This window comes from Artemia sp. Qi Xiang Cuo, unplaced genomic scaffold, assembly GCF_049724085.1.
Source record: "Artemia sp. Qi Xiang Cuo unplaced genomic scaffold, ASM4972408v1 HiC_scaffold_3025, whole genome shotgun sequence".
NCBI lineage: Eukaryota > Metazoa > Arthropoda > Branchiopoda > Anostraca > Artemiidae > Artemia > Artemia sp. Qi Xiang Cuo.
Window position 1 is genome coordinate 1,111,488 of NW_028300420.1, and position 22,523 is coordinate 1,134,010.

Consider the following 22,523-nt stretch of genomic DNA (forward strand, 5'->3'; position numbering starts at 1 on the left):
ATACATATACGTAGATTCAGACACAAAAACCGAGAAAGACATGCATTGTAATAAGCAAACACCAGCCCAGACACACAGGCAAAAAGAGTGAGAGGGACAAAAACACATACAAATACGTAGATTCAGTCACACAAAGTGAGAAAGACATGCATTGGAATAAGCAAACACCCCCCCAGACACACAGGTAAAAAGAATGAGAGAGACAAAGACACATACAAAAACGCAGATTTAGACACACACACCGAGAAAGACTTGCATTGGAATAAGCCAACACCCGCCCCGACACACAGGCAAAAAAGTGAGAGAGACAAAAATACGTACAATTACGTAGATTCAGACACACAACCCGAGATAGACATGATTTGGAATTAGCAAACATCCGACCACAAAGACATGAGGCAAAAGGAGTGAGAGAGACAAAAAGAGATAGAAATACGTAGATTCAGACACACAAACCGAGAAAGATATGCATTGGAATAAGCAAACATCCGCCCAGACACATAGGCAAAAAGAGTGATAGAGACAAACACACATACAAATACGTAGATTCAGTCACACAAACCGATAAAGACATGCATTGGAATAAGCAAACACCGGCCCAGACACACAGGCGAAAAGAATGAGAGAGACAAAACACATACTAATTCGTAGATTCAGACACACAAACCGAGAAAGACATTCATTGCAATAAGCAAGCCCCCACCCAGATACAGAAGCAATAAGAGTGAGAGAGACAAAAACACACACAAATACGTAGATTCAAACACAAAAACTGAGAAAGACATGCATTGGAATAAAAAAACACCCGCCCAGACATATAGGTAAAAAGAGTGAGAGAGACAAAAACACATAAAAATACGCAGATTCAGACACATAAACCGAGACAGACATGCATTGGAATAAAAAAACACCGCCCACAAACACAGGAAAAAAGAGTGAGAGAGACAAAAACACATACAAATACGTAGATTCAGACACACAAACTGAGAAAGACATGCATTGGAATAAGCAAACACCCGCCCAGATACAAAGGCAAAAAGAGTGAGAGAGACAAAACACATACAAATACGTAGATTCAGACACACATACCGAGAAAGACATGCATTAGAATAAGCAAACACCCGCCCAGACACACTGGGAAAAAGAGTGAGAGAGAAAAAAAACACATACAAATACGTAGATTCAAACACACTAACCGAGAATAAAATGCATTACAATAAGCAAACACCCGCCCAAACACACATGTAAAAAGAGTGAGAGAGACAAAAACACCTATAAATACATATATTCAGACACACAAACTGAGAAAGACATGCATTAGAATAAGCAAACATCCACCCAGACACACAGACAAAAGAGTGAGAAAGATAAAACACATATAAATACGTAGATTCAGACACACAAACCGAGAAAGACATGCATTGGAATAAGCAAACCCCGCCCAGACACACAGGCAAAAAGAGTGAGAGAAAAAAAACCCACATACAATTACGTAGATTCAGACACACAAACCGAGAAAGACATGCATTGGAATAAGCAAACACCCGCCCAGACACACAGGCAAAAAGAGTGAGAGAGACAAACGCACATACAAATACTTTGATTCAGACATACAAACCGGGAAAGACATGCATTGGAATAAGCAAACACCCGCCCAGAGACACAAGTAAAATGAGTGAGAGAGACAAAAACAAATACAAATACGTAGATTCAGACACAAAAACGGAGAAAGACATGCATTGGAATAAGCAAACACCCACCCAGACACACAGGCAAAAGGAGTGAGAGAGAAAAAACACATACAAATACGTAGATTCAGACGCACAAACTGAAAAAGACATGCATTAGAATAAGCAAACACCCACCTAGACTCACAGGCAAAATAAGTGAGAGAGACAAAAAGACATACAAATACGTAGATTCAGACAAACAAACCGAGAAAGACATGAATTGGAATAAGTAAACACCCGCCCAGACATACAGGCAAAAAGAGTGAGGTAGACAAAAACACATACAAATACGTAGATTCAGTCACACAAATTGAGAAAGACATACATTAAAATAAGCAAACAACCGCCAAGACACACAGGTAAAAAGAGTGAGAGAGACAAAAACACATACAAATACGTAGATTCAGACACACAAACCGAGAAAGACTTGCATTGGAATAAGAAAACACCCGCCCAAAGACAAAGGTAAAAAGAGTGAGAGAGACAAAAACACATACAAATACGTAGATTCAGTCACACAAACTGAGAAAGACATGCATTGAAATAAGCAAACAACCGCCAAGACACACAGGTAAAAAGAGTGAGAGAGACAAAAACACATACAAATACTTAGATTCAGACACACAAACCGAGAAAGACTTGCATTGGAATAAGAAAACACCCCCCCAAAGACACAAGTAAAAAGAGTGAGAGAGACAAAAACACATACAAATACGTAGATTCAGACACAAAAACTGAGAAAGACATGCATTGGAATAAGCAAACACCATCCCAGACACACAGGTAAAAAGAGTGAGAGAGACAAAAACACATATAAATACGTAGATTCAGACACACAAACCGAGAAAAACTTAAATTGGAATAAGCAAACACCCACCCAAACACACAGGCAAAAGGAGTGAGAGAGACAAAAACACATACAAATACGTAGATTCATACACACAAATCGAGAAAGACATGCATTGGAATAAGCAAACACCCACCCGGACAAACAGGCACAAAGAGTGAGAGAGACAAAAAGCAAATACAAATACGTAATTTCAGACATACAAACCCAAAAACACATGCATTGAAATAAGCAAACACCAGCCAATATACAAAGACAAAGAGAGTGAGAGACACAAAAAAAAAACAAAAACGTATATTCATACACAAAAACCGAGAAAGACATGCATTGGAATAAACAAACACCCGCCCAGACACACAGGCAAAAAGAGAGAAAGAGACAAAAACACATAAAAATACGTAGATTCAGTCACACAAACTGAGAAAGACATGCATTGAAATAAGCAAACAGCCACCCAGACACACAGGTAAAAATAGTGAGAGAGACAAAAACACATACAAATACTCAGATTCAGACACACAAACCGAGATAGACATGCATTGGAATAAGCAAACACATGCCCAGACACACAGGTAAAAAGAGTGAGAGGGACAAAAACACATACAAATACGTAGATTCAGACACACAAAGTGAGAAAGACATGCATTGGAATATGCAAACACCCACCCAGACACACAGGTAAAAAGAATGAGAGAGACAAAGACACATACAAAAACGCAGATTTAGACACACACACCGAGAAAGACTTGCATTGGAATAAGCCAACACCCGCCCCGACACACAGGCAAAAAAGTGAGTGAGACAAAAACACATACAAATACGTAGATTCAGACACACAAACCGAGAAAGCCATGCATTGGAATAATCAAACATCCGCCCAGAAACACAGGCAAAAGGAGTGAGAGAGACAAAAACACATACAAATACGTATATTCAGAAACACAAACTGAGAAAGACATGCATTGGAATAAGCAAACATCCGCCCAGACACATAGGCAAAAAGAGTGATAGAGACAAACACACATACAAATACGTAGATTCAGTCACACAAACCGATAAAGACATGCATTGGAATAAGCAAACACCGGCCCAGACACACAGGCGAAAAGAATGAGAGAGACAAAACACATACTAATTCGTAGATTCAGACACACAAATCGAGAAAAACATGCATTGGAATAAACAAACACCCACCCAGACACACAGGTAAAAAGAGTGATAGAGACAAAAACACATACAAATACGTAGATTCAAACACACAAACAGAGAAAGACATGCATTGGAATAAGCAAACACCCACCCAGACACACAGGTAAAAAGAGTGAGAGAGAAAAAAACACATACAAATACGCAGATTAAGACACATAAACCGAGACATACATGCATTGGAATAAAAAAACACCACCCACACACACAGGCAAAAAGAGTGAGAGAGACAAAAACACATACAAATACGTAGATTCAGACACACAAACTGAGAAAGACATGCATTGGAATAAGCAAACACCCGCCCAGATACAAAGACAAAAAGAGTGAGAGAGACAAAACACATACAAATACGTAGATTCAGACACACAAACCGAGAAAGACATGCATTAGAATAAGCAAACACCCGCCCAGACACACAGGGAAAAAGAGTGAGAGAGAAAAAAACACATACAAATACGTAGATTCAAACAAACTAACCGAGAATAAAATGCATTACAATAAGCAAACACCCGCCCAACCACACATGTAAAAAGAGTGAGAGAGACAAAAACACCTACAAATACATATATTCAGACACACAAACTGAGAAAGACATGCATTGGAATAAGCAGACACCCGCCCAGACACACATGTAAAAAGAGTGAGAGAGACAAAACACATACAAATACGAAGATTCAGTCAAACAAACCGAGAAAGACATGCATTAGAATAAGCAAACATCCGCTCAGACACACAGACAAAAGAGTGAGAGAGACAAAAACACATACAAATACGTAGATTAAGTCACACAAACCGAGAAAGACATGCATTGGAATAAGCAAACACCCGCCCAGACACACAGGCAAAAAGAGTAAGAAAGATAAAACACATATAAATACGTAGATTCAGACACACAAACCGACATAGACATGCATTGGAATAAGCAAACCCCGCCCAGACAAACAGGCAAAAAGAGTGAGAAAGACAAAAACACATACGAATACGTAGATTCAGACACACTAACCGAGAAAGACATGCATTAGGATAAGCAAAAACACGCCCAGACACACAGGTAAAAAGAATGCGAGAGAAAAACAAACATACAAATACGTAGATTCAGAGACAAAAACCAAGAAACACATGTATTGGAATAAGCAAACACCCGCCGAGACACACAGCTAAAAAGAGTGATAGAGAAAAAAACACATACATATACAAGGACTCAGAAACGAAAGTCGAGATAGACATACAGTGGAATAAGCAAACACCCGTCCAGACACTTAAGCAAAAAAGAGTGAGAGAGACAAAAACGAATACAAATATGTAGAATCAAACTCACAAACCGAAAAAGACATGCATTAGAATAAGCAAACACCCGCCTAGACTTACAGGCAAAATAAGTGAGAGAGACAAAAAGACATACAAATACGTAGATTCAGACAAACAAACCGAGAAAGACATGAATTGGAATAAGTAAACACCCGCCCAGACATACAGGCAAAAAGAGTGATGTAGACAAAAACACATACAAATACGTAGATTCAGTCACACAAACTGAGAAAGACATGCATTGAAATAAGCAAACAACCGCCAAGACACACAGGTAAAAAGAGTGAGAGAGAAAAAACACATACAAATACGTAGATTCAGACACACAAACCGAGAAAGACATGCATTGGAATAAGAAAACACCCGCCCAAACACAAAGGTAAAAAGAGTGAGAGAGACAAAAACACATACAAATACGTAGATTCAGACACACAAACCGAGAAAGACATGCATTGGAATAAGCAAACACCACCCCAGACACACAGGTAAAAAGAGTGAGAGAGACAAAAACACATACAAAAACGCAGATTCAGACACACACACCGATAAAGACTTGTATTGGAATAAGCCAACACCCGCCCCGAAACACAGGCAAAAAAGTGAGAGAGACAAAAACACATACAAATACGTAGATTCAGACACACAACCCGAGAAAGCCTTGCATTGGAATAAGCAAACATCCGCCCAGACACACAGGCAAAAAGAGTGAGAGAGACAAAAACACATAAAAATACGTAGATTCAGTCACACAAACCGAGAAAGACATGCATTGGAATTAACAAGCACCCTCCCAAACACACAGGTAAAAAGAGTGAGAGAGAAAAAAACACATACAAATACGCAGATTCAGACACATAAACCGAGAAAGACATGCATTGTAATAAACAAACACCACCCAGACACACACGCAAAAAGAGTGAGAGAGACAAAACACATACAAATACGTAGATTCCGACACACAAACTGAGAAAGACATGCATTGGAATAAACAAACACCTGCCCAGACACACAGGCAAAAAGAGTGAGAGAGACAAAAACACATACAAATACGTAGATTCAGAAACATAAACCGAGAAAGACATGAATTGGAATAAGCAAACATCCGCCCAGACACACAGGCAAAAAGAGTGATAGAGACAAAAACACATAAAAATACGTAGATTCAGACACACAAACCGAGAAAGACATGCATTGGAATTAACAAGCACCCTCCCAAACACACAGGTAAAAAGAGTTAGAGAGAAAAAAACACATACAAATACGCAGATTCAGACACATAAACCGAGAAAGACATGCATTGGAATAAACAAACACCGCCCAGACACACACGCAAAAAGAGTGAGAGAGACAAAACACATACAAATACGTAGATTCAGACACACAAACTGAGAAAGACATGCATTGGAATAAGCAAACACCCGCCCAGATACAAAGACAAAAAGAGTGAGAGAGACAAAACACATACAAATACGTAGATTCAGACACACAAACTGAGAAAGACATGCAATAGAATAATCAAACAACCTCCCTGACACACAGGGAAAAAGAGTGAGAGAGACAAAAACATATACAAATACGTAGATTCAGACACACTAACCGAGAAAGAAATGCATTACAATAAGCAAACACCCACCCAGACACACATGTAAAAATCGTGAGAGAGACAAAAACACATACAAATACATAGATTCAGACACATAAACTGACAAAGACATGCATTGGAATAAGCAAACACCGAGAAAGACATGCATTGGAATAAGCAAACACCCACCCAGACACACACGTAAAATGAGTGAGAGAGACAAAAACACATACAAAAACAGGCAAAAAGGCCAGACACAAAGGCAAAGAGAGTGAGAGAGACAAAACACATACAAATACGAAGATTCTGTCACACAAACCGAGAAAGAAATGCATTGGAATAAGCAAACATCCGCCCAGACATACAGACAAAAAGAGTGAGAGAGACAAAAAAACACATACACATACGTAGATTCAGACATACAAACCGAGAAAAACATGCATTGGAATAAGCAAAAACCCACCCAGACACACAGGCAAAAAGAGTGAGAAAGAAAAAACACATACAAATACGTATATTCAGACACACAAACTGATAAAGACATGCATTGGAATAAGGAAACCCCGCCCAGACACACAGGCAAAAAGAGTGAGAGAGAAAAAAACACATACAAATACGTAGATTCAGACACACAAACCGAGAAAGACATGCATTGGAATAAGCAAACACCCACCCAGACACACAGGTAATATGAGTGAGAGAGACAAAAACACATACAAATACGCAGATTCAGACACGCAAACCGAGAAAGACACGCATTGGAATAAGCAAACACCCACTCAGACACACAGGCAAAAAGAGTGAGATAGAAAAAAACACATACAAATACGTAGGTTCAGACGCACAAACTGAAAAAGACATGCATTAGAATAAGCAAACACCCGCCCATAAACACAGGCAAAAAGAGTGAGAGAGACAAAACACATACAAATACGTAGATTCAGACACAAAAAGCGAGAAAGACATGTATTGGAATAAACAAACACCCGCCCAGACACACAGGCAAACAGAGTGAGAGAGACAAATACGTAGATTCAGTCACACAAACTGAGAAAGACATGCATTGAAATAAGCAAACAACCGCCCAGACACACAGGTTAAAAGAGTGAGAGAGAAAAAAACACATACAAATACGAAGATTCAGACTCACAAACCGATAAAGACATGAATAGGAATAAGCAAACACCCGCCCAGACATACAGATAAAAAGAGTGACAGAGACAAAAACACATACAAAAACGTAGATTCAGACACACACACCGAGAAAGACTTGCATTGGAATAAGCCAACACCCGCCCCGACAGACAGTCAAAAAAGTGAGCGAGAAAAAAACACATACAAATACGTACATTCAGACAAACAAACAAAGAAATACATGCATTGGAATAAGCAAACACCCGCCCAGAAACACAGACAAAAAGAGTGAGAGAGACAAAAGCACATACTAATACGTAGATTCAGACACACAAACCGAGAAAGACACTCATTGGAATAAGCAAACACCCACCCAGACAAACTGGCAAAAAGAGTGAGAGAGACAAAACACATATAAATACATAGATTCAGACATACAAACCCAGAAAGACAAGCATTGGAATAAGCAAACACCCGCCCAGACACACAGGCAAAAAGAGTGAGAGAGACAAAAACACATACAAATACGTAGATTCAGACGCACAAACTGAAAAAGACATGCATTAGAATAAGCAAACACCCGCCTAGACTTACAGGCAAAATAAGTGAGAGAGACAAAAAGACATAAAAATACGTAGATTCAGACAAACAAACCGAGAAAGACATGAATTGGAATACGCAAACACCCGCCCAGACATACAGGCAAAAAGAGTGAGGTAGACAAAAACACATACAAATACGTAGATTCAGTCACACAAACTGAGAAAGACATACATTGAAATAAGCAAACAACCGCCAAGACACAGGTAAAAAGAGTGAGAGAGACGAAAACACATACAAATACATAGATTCAGACACACAAACCGAGAAAGACATGCATTGGAATATGCAAACACCCGCCCAGAGACAAAAGCAAAAAGAGTGAGAGAGACAAAAATATATACAAATCCGCAGATTCTGACGAACACACTGAGAAAGACATGCATTGGAATAAACAAACAACCGCCAAGACACACAAGCCACACGAGTGAGAGAGACAAAAACGCATACAAACACGTAGATTCAGTCAAACAAATCGAGAAAGACATGCAGCGGAATAAGCAAACACCCGCCCAAAGACACAGGCAAAAAGAGTGAGAGAGACAAAAACACATACAAATACGTAGATTCAGACACACAAACAGAGAAACACATGCATTGGAATAAGCAAACACCAACCCAGACACACAGGTAAAAAGAGTGAGAGAGACAAAAACACATACAAAAACGCAGATTCAGACACACACACCGATAAAGACTTGTATTGGAATAAGCCAACACCCGCCCCGAAACACAGGCAAAACAGTGAGCGAGACAAAAACACATACAAATACGTAGATTCAGACACACAACCCGAGAAAGCCATGCATTGGAATAAGCAAACATCCGCCCAGACACACAGGCAAAAAGAGTGATAGAGACAAAAACACATAAAAATACGTAGATTCAGTCAAACAAACCGAGAAAGACATGCATTGGAATTAACAAGCACCCTCCCAAACACACAGGTAAAAAGAGTGAGAGAGAAAAAAACACATACAAATACGCAGATTCAGACACATAAACCGAGAAAGACATGCATTGGAATAAAGAAAGACCGCCCAGACACACACGCAAAAAGAGTGAGAGAGACAAAACACATCCAAATACGTAGATTCCGACACACAAACCGAGAAAGACATGCATTAGAATAAACAAACATCCGCCCAAACACACAGGCAAAAAGAATGAGAGAGAATAAAACACATACAAATACTTAGATTCAGAAACATACACCGATAAAGACATTCATTGTAATAAGAAAACACCCACCCACACAAACATGCAAAAAGAGTGAGAGACACAAAAACACATACAAATACGTAGATTAAGTCACACAAACCGAGAAAGTCATGCATTGGAATTAACAAGCACCCTCCCAAACACACAGGTAAAAAGAGTTAGAGAGAAAAAAACAAATACAAATACGCAGATTCAGACACATAAACCGAGAAAGACATGCATTGTAATAAACAAACACCGCCCAGACACACACGCAAAAAGAGTGAGAGAGACAAAACACATACAAATACGTAGATTCAGACACACAAACTGAGAAAGACATGCATTGGAATAAGCAAACACCCGCCCAGATACAAAGACAAAAAGAGTGAGAGAGACAAAACACATACAAATACGTAGATTCAGACACACAAACTGAGAAAGACATGCATTAGAATAAGCAAACAACCGCCCTGACACACAGGGAAAAAGAGTGAGAGAGACAAAAACATATACAAATACGTAGATTCAGACACACTAACCGAGAAAGAAATGCATTACAATAAGCAAACACCCACCCAGACACACATGTAAAAATCGTGAGAGAGACAAAAACACCTACAAATACATAGATTCAGACACATAAACTGAGAAAGACATGCATTGGAATAAGCAAACACCGAGAAAGACATGCATTGGAATAAGCAAACACCCACCCAGACACACACGTAAAATGAGTGAGAGAGACAAAAACACATACAAAAACAGGCAAAAAGGCCAGACACAAAGGCAAAGAGAGTGAGAGAGACAAAACACATACAAATACGAAGATTCTGTCACACAAACCGAGAAAGAAATGCATTGGAATAAGCAAACATCCGCCCAGACACACAGACAAAAAGAGTGAGAGAGACAAAAACACATACAAATACGTAGATTCAGTCACACAAACCGAGAAAGACATGCATTGGAATAAGCAAACACCCACCCAGACACACAGGCAAAAAGAGTGAGAAAGACAAAACACATACAAATACGTATATTCAGACACACAAACTGAGAAAGACATGCATTGGAATAAGCGAAACCCCGACCAGACACACAGGCAAAAAGAGTGAGAGAGAAAAAAACACATACAAATACGTAGATTCAGACACACCAACCGAGAAAGACATGCATTGGAATAAGCAAACACCCACCCAGACACACAGGTAAAATGAGTGAGAGAGACAAAACACATACAAATACGCAGATTCAGACACGCAAACCGAGAAAGACACGCATTGGAATAAGCAAACATCCACTCAGACACATAGGCAAAAAGAGTGAGATAGAAAAAAACACATACAAATACGTAGATTCAGACGCACAAACTGAAAAAGACATGCATTAGAATAAGCAAACACCCGCCCATACAAACAGGCAAAAAGAGTGAGAGAGACAAAACACATACAAATACGTAGATTCAGACACAAAAAGCGAGAAAGACATGTATTGGAATAAACAAACACCCTCCCAGACACACAGGCAAAAAGATTGAGAGAGACAAATACGTAGATTCAGTCACACAAACTGAGAAAGACATGCATTGGAATAAGCAAACACCCGCCCAGACACACAGGTAAAAAGAGTGAGAGAGACAAAAACACATACAAATACGTAGATTCAGACACACAAACCGAGAAAGACATGAATTGGAATAAGCAAACACCCGCACAGAGACACAAAGAAAAAGAGGGAGAGAGACAAAAACACGTACAAAAACGTAGATTCAGACCCATAAACCGAGAAAGACATGAATTGGAATAAGCAAACACCCGCCCCGACAGACAGGCAAAAAAGTGAGCGAGACAAAAACACATACAAATACGTACATTCAGACAAACAAACAAAGAAAAACATGCATTGGAATAAGCAAACACCCGCCCAGAAACACAGACAAAAAGAGTGAGAGAGACAAAAGCACATACTAATACGTAGATTCAGACACACAAACCGAGAAAGACACTCATTGGAATAAGCAAACACCCACCCAGACAAACTGGCAAAAAGAGTGATAGAGACAAAAGCACATAGTAAAAAACGTAGATTCAGACACATAAACCGAGAAAAATATGCATTAGAATAAGCAAACACCCGCCCAGACACACAAGCAAAAAGAGTGAGAGAGACAAAAACAAATACAAATACTTAGATTCAGACACACGAACCGAGAAAGACATGCATTGGATTTAGCAAACACCTGCCCAAACACTGAGGCAAAAAGAGTGAGAGAGACAAAAACACATACAAATAAGTAGATTCAGACAAACAAACCGAGAAAGACATTCATTGGAATAAGCAAACACCCAACCATACACACAGGCAAAAAGAGTGAGAGAGACAAAAACTCATACAAATAATTAAATTTAGACACAAAAACCGATAAATACATTCATTGGAATAAGCAAACACCCGCCCACACACACAGGCAAAAAGAGTGAGAGAGACAAGAAAAAATACAAATAAGTAGATTCAGACACACAAACCGAGACGTACATGCATTGGAATAAACAAACAACCGCCCAGACACACAGGCAAAAAGAGTGAGAGGGACAAAAATACATACAAGTACGTATATTCGGACACACAAACCGAGAAAGAAATACATTGAAATAAGCAAACACCCGTCCATACACACAGGCAAAAAGAGTGAGAGAGACAAAAACAACCAAATATGTAGATTCAGACACACAAACCGAGAGAGACGTGCATTGGAATAAGCAAACACCCACTCTGAAACACAGACAAAAAGAGTGAGAGAGACAAAAACACATAAAAATACGTATATGCAGACACACAAACCGAGAAAGACATGCATTGGAATAAGCAAACACCCGCCCAGACACACAGGAAAAAAGAGTGAGAGAGACAAAACACATACAAATACGTAGATTCAGACACACAATCCGAGAAAGACATGCATTGGAATAAACATACACCCGCCCAGACACAGAGGCAAAAAGAGTGAGAGAGACAAAATGACATACAAATACGTAGATTCAGACAGACAACCCGAGAAAGACATGTATTGGAGTAAACAAACACCCACCCAGACAAAAAAGGCAAAAGGAGTGAGAGAGACAAAAACACATACAAATACGTATATTCAGAAACACAAACCGAGAAAGACATGCATTGGAATAAGCAAACCTCCGCCCAGACACACAGGCAAAAAGTCCGATAGAGACAAAAACACATACAAATACCTAGATTCAGTCACACAAACCGAGAAAGACATGCATTGGAATAAGCAAACACCCACCCATATACACAGGCAAAAAGAGTGAGAGAGACAAAAACAAATACAAATACGTAGATTCAGACTCACAAACCGAGAAAGACAAGCATTGGAATAAGCAAACACCCACCCAGAAACACAGTCAAAAAGATTGAGAGAGACAAAAACAAATACAAATACTTAGATTCAGACACACAAACTGAGAAAGACATGCATTGGAATAAGCAAAAACCCGCCCAGACAAACAGACAAAAAGAGTGAGAGATATAAAACAAATACAAATACGTAGATTAAGAAACACAAACCGAAAAAGACAATCATTGGAATAAGCAAACAACCACCCAGACACACTGGCAAAAAGAGTGAGAGAGAAAAAAACACATACAAATACGTAGATTCTGACACACAAACCGAGAAAGATATGCATTGGAATAAGCAAACACCCGCCCAGAAACACAGGTAAAAAGAGTGAGAGAGACAAAAACAAATACAAATACGTAGATTCAGACACACAAACTGAGAAAGACATGCATTGGAATAAGCAAACACCCGCCCAGACACACAGGCAAAAAGAGTGAGAGAGACAAAAACACATAAAAATACGTAGATTCAGACATACTAACCGAGAAAGACATATATTGTAATAAGCAAACACCCGCCCATACACACACGCAAAAAGAGTGAGAGAGAAAAAAAACACATACAAATACGTAGATTCAGACATACTAACCGATAAACCCATGCATAGGAATAAACAAACAACCGCCCAGACACACAGGCAAAAAGAGTGAGAGAGACAAAAACACATACAAATACGTAGATTCAGACACACAAACTGAGAAAGACATGCATTGGAATAAGCCTACCCCGCCCAGACAAACAGGCAAAAAGAGTGGGAGAGAAAAAACACATACAAATACGTAGATTCAGACACACAAACTGAGAAAGACATGCATTGGAATAAGCAAACCCCCCCAAGACCCAGCTGAAAAAAGAGTGAGAGAGAGAAAAACACATAAAAATACACAGATTCAGACACAGAAAATGAAACTGACATGCATTGGAATACGCAAACACCCGCCCAGACACACAGGCAAAAAGGGCGATATAGACAAAAACACATACAAATACGTAGATTCAGACACACAAACCGAGAAATACATGCATTAGGATAAGCAAACACCCTCCCAGACACACAGGTAAAATGAGTGAGAGAGACAAAAACACATACAAATACGTAGATTCAGAGACGCAAACCGAGAAAGACATGTATTGGAATAAGCAAACACCCGCCCATACAAACAGGCAAAAAGAGTGAGATAGACAAAAACACATACAAATACGTAGGTTCAGACGCACAAACTGAAAAAGACATGCATTAGAATATGCAAACACCCGCCCATACAAACAGGCAAAAAGAGTGAGAGAGACAAAAAACATACAAATACGTAGATTCAGACACAAAAAGCGAGAAAGACATGTATTGGAATAAACAAACACCCTCCCAGAAACACAGGCAAAAAGAGTGAGAGAGACGAATACGTAGATTCAGTCACAAAAACTGAGAAAGACATGCATTGAAATAACCAAACAACCGCCCAGACACACAGGTTAAAAGAATGATAGAGACAAACATTCATACGAACGCGTAGATTCAGACACACAAACCTATAAAGACATGCATTGGTATAAGCAAACACCCGCCCAGACACAAAGGCAAAAAGAGTGAGAGAGACAAAAACACTTACAAATACGTAGATTAAGACACACAAACCGAGAAAGACTTGCATTGGAATAAGCCAACACCCGCCCCGACACACAGGCAAAAAAGTGAGCGAGACAAAAAAACATACAAATACGTAGATTCAGACAAACCAACCGAGTAAAACATGCATTGGAATAAGCAAACACCCGCCCAGAAACATAGACTAAAAGAGTGAAAGAGACAAAAGCACATACAAATACGTATATTCAGACTCACAAACCGAGAAAGACAATCATTGGAATAAGCAATTACCCACCCAGACAAACTGGCAAAAAGAGTGATAGAGACAAAAACACATACAAATACGTAGATTCAGACACATAAACCGAGAAAAATATGCATTCGAATAAGCAAACACCCGCCCAGACACACAAGCAAAAAGAGTGAGAGAGACAAAAACAAATACAAATACGTAGATTCAGACACACGAACCGAGAAAGACATGCATTGGATTTAGCAAACACCCACCCAAACACTGAGGCAAAAAGAGTGAGAGAGAAAAAAACACATACAAATAAGTAGATTCAGACACACAAACCGAGAAAGACATGCATTGGAATAAGCAAACAGCCACCCAGACACAAAGGCAAAAAGAGTGAGAGAGACAAAAACACATACAAATACTTAGATTTAGACACAAAAACCGAGAAAGACATGCATTGGAATAAGTAAACACCCACCCAGACACACAGGCAAAAAGAGTGAGAGAGACAAGAAAAAATACAAATACGTAGATTCAGACACACAAACCGAGAAGTACATCCTTTGGAATAAACAAACAACCGCCCAGACATACAGGCAAAAAGAGTGAGAGGGACAAAAATACATACAAATACGTATATTCGGACACACAAACCGAGAAAGAAATAAATTGAAATAAGCAAACACCCGCCCATACACACAGGCAAAAAGAGTGAGAGAGACAAAAACAACCAAATATGTAGATTCAGACACACAAACCGAGAGAGACGTGCATTGGAATAAGCAAACACCCACTCTGAAACACAGGCAAAAAGAGTGAGAGAGACAAAAACACATACAAATACGTAAATTCAGACACACAAACCGAGAAAGACAGGCATTGGAATAAGCAAACACACGCCCAGACACACAGGCAAAGAGAGTGATAGAGACAAAAAAACATACAAATAATTATATTCACACACACTAACCGAGAAAGACTTGCATTGTGATAAGCAAACCCACGCACCCATACACAGGAAAAAAGAACGAGAGAGACAAAACACATACAAATACGTAGATTCAGACACACAATCCGAGAAAGACATGCATTGGAATAAACATACACCCGCCCAGACACATAGGCAAAAAGAGTGAGAGAGACAAAAACACATACAAATACGTATATTCAGAAACACAAACCGAGAAAGACATGCATTGGAATAAGCAAACCTCTGCCCAGACACACAGGCAAAAATCCTGATAGAGACAAAACACATACAAATACGTAGATTCAGTCACACAAACCGAGAAAGACATGCATTGGAATAAGCAAACACCCACCCATATACACAGGCAAAAAGAGTGAGAGAGACAAAAACAAATACAAATACGTAGATTCAGACACACAAACCGAGAAAGACACGCATTAGAATAAGCAAATAACCGTCCAGACACACAGTAAAAAAGAGTGAGAGAGACAAAAACGCATTCAAATACGTAGATTCAGACACAAAAACTGAGAAGGACAGCCATTGGAATCAGCAAACACACGCCCAGACACACAGGCAAAAAGAGTGAGAGAGACAAAAACACATACAATTAGGTAGATTCTGACAAACAAACCGAGAAAGATATGCATTGGAATAAGCAAACACCCGCCCAGAAACACAGGTAAAAAGAGTGAGAGAGAAATAAACAAATACAAATACGTAGATTCAGACACACAAACCGAGAAAGACATGCATTGAAATAAGCAAACACCCGCCCAGATACAAAGACAAAAAGAGTGAGAGAGATAAAACAAATACAAATACTTAGATTCAGACACACAAACCGAGAAAGACACTCATTGGAATAAGCAAACACCCACCCGACACACTGGCAAAAAGAGTGAGAGATACAAAAACACATACAAATAGGTAGATTCTGACACACAAACCGAGAAAGATATGCATTGGAATAAGCAAACAACCGCCCAGACACACAGGAAAAAATAGTGAGAGAGACAAAAACACATAAAAATACGTAGATTCAGACATACTAACCTAGAAATACATATATTGTAATAAGCAAACACCCGCCCATACACACACACAAAAAGAGTGAGAGATAAAAAAAACACATACAAATACTTAGATTCAGACATACAAACCGATATACCCATGCATAGGAATAAACAAACAACCGCCCAGACACACAGGCAAAAAGAGTGAGAGAGACAAAAACACATACAAATACGTAGATTGAGACACACAAACTGAGAAAGACATGCATTGGAATAAGCAAACCCCGCCCAGACACACAGTAAATAAGAGTGAGAGAGAAAAAAACAAATACAAATACATAGATTCAGACACACAAACTGAAAAAGACAGGCATTTGGAATAAGCAAACACCCCCCAAACACACAGGCAAAAAGAGTGAGAGAGACAAAAACACATACAAATACGTATATTCACACACAGAAACCGATAAAGACACGAATTGGAATAAGCAAACACCCACCCAGACAAACAGGCAATAAGAGTGATAAAGACAAAAACAAATACAAATACGTAGATTCAGACACACAAACCGAGAAATTCATGCATTGGGATAAGCAAACACACTCCCAGACACACAGGTAAAATGAATGAGAGAGACAAAAACACTTACAAATACGTAGATTCAGACACTCAAACCGAGAAAGACATGCATTGGAATAAGCAAACACCCACCCATACACACAGGCAAAAAGAGTGAGATAGAAAAAAACACATACAAATACGTAGATTCAGACGCACAAACTGAAAAAAACATGCAATAGAATAAGCAAACACCTACCTAGACTTACAGGCAAAAAGAGTGAGTGAGACAAAAACACATACAAATACGTAGATTCAGACAAATAAGCCGAAAAAGACATGCATTGAAATAAGCAAACACCCTCTCAGATACACAGGCAAAAAGAGTGAGAGAGATAAAAATACATGCAAATACGTAGATTCAGACAAACAACCCGAAGAACATATGCATTGGAATAAGCAAAACCCTGTCCAAACACCCAGCCGAAAAGAATGTGAGAGACTAAAACACATACAAATACCTAGATTTAGACACAAAAAGCGAGAAAGACATGTATTGGAATAAACAAACACCCGCCCAGACACACAGGCAAACAGAGTGAGAGAGACAAATACGTAGATTCAGTCACAAAAACTGAGAAAGACATGCATTGAAATAACCAAACACCCGCCCAGACACACAGGTAAAAGAGTGAGAGAGACATAAGCACATACAAATACTTAGATTCAGACACAAAAACCGAGAAAGACAAGAAGTGGAGTGAACAAAACCCACCCAGACATACAGGTAAAAAGAGTGAGAGAGACAAAAACACATACAAAAACGCAGATTCAGACACACACACCGAGAAAGACTTGCATTGGAATAAGCCAACACCCGCCCCGACACACAGGCAAAAAAGTGAGCGAGACAAAAACACATACAAATACGTAGATTCAGACAAACAAACCGAGTAAAACATGCATTGGAATAAGCAAACACCCGCCCAGAAACACAGACAAAAAGAGTGAGAGAGACAAAAGCACATACTAATACGTAGATTCAGACACACAAACCGAGAAAGACACTCATTGGAATAAGCAAACACCCACCCAGACACACTGGCAAAAAGAGTGATAGAGACAAAAACACATACAAATACGTAGATTCAGACACATAAACCGAGAAAAATATGCATTAGAATAAGCAAACACGCGCCCAGACACACAGGCAAAAAGAGTGAGAGAGACAAAAACAAATACAATTACGTAGATTCAGACACACGAACCGAGAAAGACATGCACTGGATTTAGCAAACACCGCCCAAACACAGAGGCAAAAAGAGTGAGAGAGACAAAAATACATACAAATAACTAGATTCAGACACACAAACTAAGAAAGACATGCATTGGAATAAGCAAACACCCGCCCAGACACACAGGTAAATAGAGTGACACAGACAAAAACACACACAAATATATACATTAAGACACACAAACCTAGAAAGACATGCATTGGAATAAGGAATCACCCACCCACACACACAGGCGAAAAGAGTGAGAGAGACAAAAACACACACAAGTACGTAGATTCAGACACACAAACCGAGAAGTACATGCATTGGAATAAACAGACAACCGCCCAGACACACAGGCAAAAAGAGTGAGAGTGACAAAAACACATACAAATATGTAGATTCAGACACACAAACCGAGAGAGACGTGCATTGGAATAAGCAAACACCCACCCTGACACACAGGGAAAAGGAGTGAGAGAGACAAAACACATACAATTACGTACATTCAGACACACAAACCGAGAATGACATGCATCGGAAAAATCACACACACGCCCAGACACACAGGCAATGAGAGTAAGAAAGACAAAAACACATACAAATACGTATATTCAGACACACAAACCGAGACATACATTCATTGGTATAAGAAAACACCTGCCCAGAAACAGAGGAAAAAAGAGTGAGAGAGACAAAACACATACAAATACGTAGATTCAGACACACAATCCGAGAAAGACATGCATTGGAATAAAGACACACCCGCCCAGACACATAGGCAAAAAGAGTGAGAGAGACAAAATGACATACAAATACGTAGATTCAGACACACAACCCGAGAAAGAAATGTATTGGAATAAACAAACACCCACCCAGACACACCGGCAAAAGGAGTGAGAGAGACAAAAACACATACAAATACGTATATTCAGAAACACAAACCGAGAAAGACATGCATTGGAATAAGCAAACATCCGCCCAGAGACACAGGCAAAAAGTCTGATAGAGACAAAAACACATACAAATACTTAGATTCAGACACACAAACCGAGAAAGACATGTATTGTAATAATCAAACATCCGCCCAGACACACAGGCAAAAAGTGTTATAGAGATAAACACACATACAATTACTTCGATTCAGACGCGCAAGCTAATAGAGACATGCATTTGGAATAAGATAACACTAACCCGGAAAAGCAGGCAAAAAGTGAGAGAGCGACAAAAACACATACAAATACGTAGATTCAGACACACAAACAGAGAAAGACATTCATTGGAATAAGCAAAAACCCGCCCAGATACAATGGCAAAAAGAGTGAGAGAGACAAAACACATACAAATACTTAGATTCAGACACACAAACCGAAAAAGACACTCATTGGAATAAGCAAACACCCACCCAGACACACTGGCAAAAAGATTGAGAGAGACAAAAACACATACAAATAGGTAGATTTAGACACACAAACCGAGAAAGATATGCATTTGAATAAGCAAATACCCGCCCAGAAACACAGGTAAAAAGAGTGAGAGAGACAAAAACAAATACAAATACGTAGATTCAGACACACAAACTGAGAAAGACATGCATTGGAATAAGCAAACACCCGCCCAGACACACAGGCAAAAAGAGTGAGAGAGACAAAAACACATAAAAATACGTAGATTCAGACATACTAACCGATAAACCCATGCATTGGAATAAACAAACAACCGCCCAGACACACAGGCAAAAAGAGTGAGAGAGACAAAAACACATACAAATACGTATATTCAGACACACAAACGGAGAAAGACATTCATTGGAATAAGCAAACACCCACCAATACACACACGCAAAAAGAGTGAGAGAGACAAAAACACATACAAATACGTAGATTCGGTCAAACAAACTGAGAGAGACATGCATTGGAATAAGCAAACACCCACCCAGACACACAGGCAAAAGCAGTGAGAGAGACAAAAACACAACCGAATACGTAGATTCAGACACACAAACCGAGAGAGGCATGCATTGGAATAAGCAAACACCCGCCCAGAAACACAGGCACAAAGAGGGAGAGAGACAAAAACACATACAATTACGTAGATTCAGACACACAAACTGAGAAATACATGCATTGGAATAAGCAAACACCCGCCCAGACACAAAGGCAAAAAAGGGTGATAGAGACAAAAACACATACAAATACGTATTTTCAGAAACACAAACCGAGAAAGACAACATTGGAATAAGCAAACATCCGCCAAGACACACAGGCAGAAAGAGTGATAGAGACAAAAACAAATACAACTACGTAGATTCAGACACACAAACCGAGAAACACATGCATTGGAATAAGCAAACACCCGCCCAGACACACAGTAAAAAAGAGTGAGAGGGACAAAACACATACAAATACGTAGATTCAGACGCACAAACCGAGAAAGACATGCATTGGAATAAACAAACACCCACCCAGACACACAGGTAAAAAGAGTGAGAGAGAATAAAACACATACAAATACGCAGATTCAGACACACAAACTGAGAAATACATGCATTGGAATAAACAAACACCCGCCCAGACACACAGGCAAAAAGAGTGAGAGACACAAAAACACATACAAATACGTAGATTCAGACACACAAACCGAGAAAGACATGCATTGGAATAAGCAAAAACCCACCCAGACACACATGCAAAAAGAGTGAGAGAGACAAAAACACATACAAATACGCAGATTCAGACAAACAAACCGAGAAAGACATACATTGGAATAAACAAACACCCGCCCAGACAAACAGGCAAAAAGAGTGAGAGAGACAAAAACACATACAAATACATAGATTTAGACACACAAACCGATAAAGACATGCATTAGAATAAGAAAACACCCCCCCCCCCCAGACACAAAGACAAAAATAGTGAGAGAGACAAAAACACATACAAATACGTAGATTCAAACACACAAACCGAGAAAGACACTCATTGGAATAAGTAAACACCCACCCAGACACACTGGCAAAAAGAGAGAGAGGGACAAAACACATACAAATAGGTAGATTCAGACTCACAAACCGAGAAATACATGCATATGAATAAGCAAACACCCGCCAAGACTCACAGGAAAAAAGAGTGAGAGAGACAAAAACACATACAAATATGTAGATTCAGACACACAAACCGAGATAGACATGCACTGGAGTAATCAAACAACCGCCCAGACACAAATGTAAAAAGAGTGAGAAAGACAAAAAAAAATACAAATAATCATATTCAGACGAACAAACCGAGACACACAAGCATTGGAATAAGCAAACACCCCCCCAGAAGCATAGACAAAGAGATTGAGAGAGAAAAAAGAACATACAAATACGTAGATTCAGACACACAAACCAAGAAAGACACTCATTGAAATAAGCAAACACCCACCCAGACACACTGGCAAAAAGAGTGAGAGAGACAAAAACAAATACAATTATTGAGATTTAGTGAAAAAAACCAAGAAAGATATGCATTGGAATAAGCAAACAGCCGCACAGACACACTGGCATAAGGAGTGAGAGAGATAAAAACGCATACAAATACAGAGATTCAGACACAAACCAGAAAAGACATGCATTGGAATAAGCAAACACCCGCCCAGACACAGAGGCAAAAAGAGTGAGAGAGACAAAAACACATAAAAATACGCAGATTTAGACACACAAACCAAGAAAGACATGCATCGGAATATGCAAACAACCTCCCAGACACACAGGCAAAAAGAGTGAGAGAGACAAAAACACATATAAATATGTATATTCAGACACACAAACCGAGAAGGACATGCACTGGAATAAGCGAACACCCGCCCA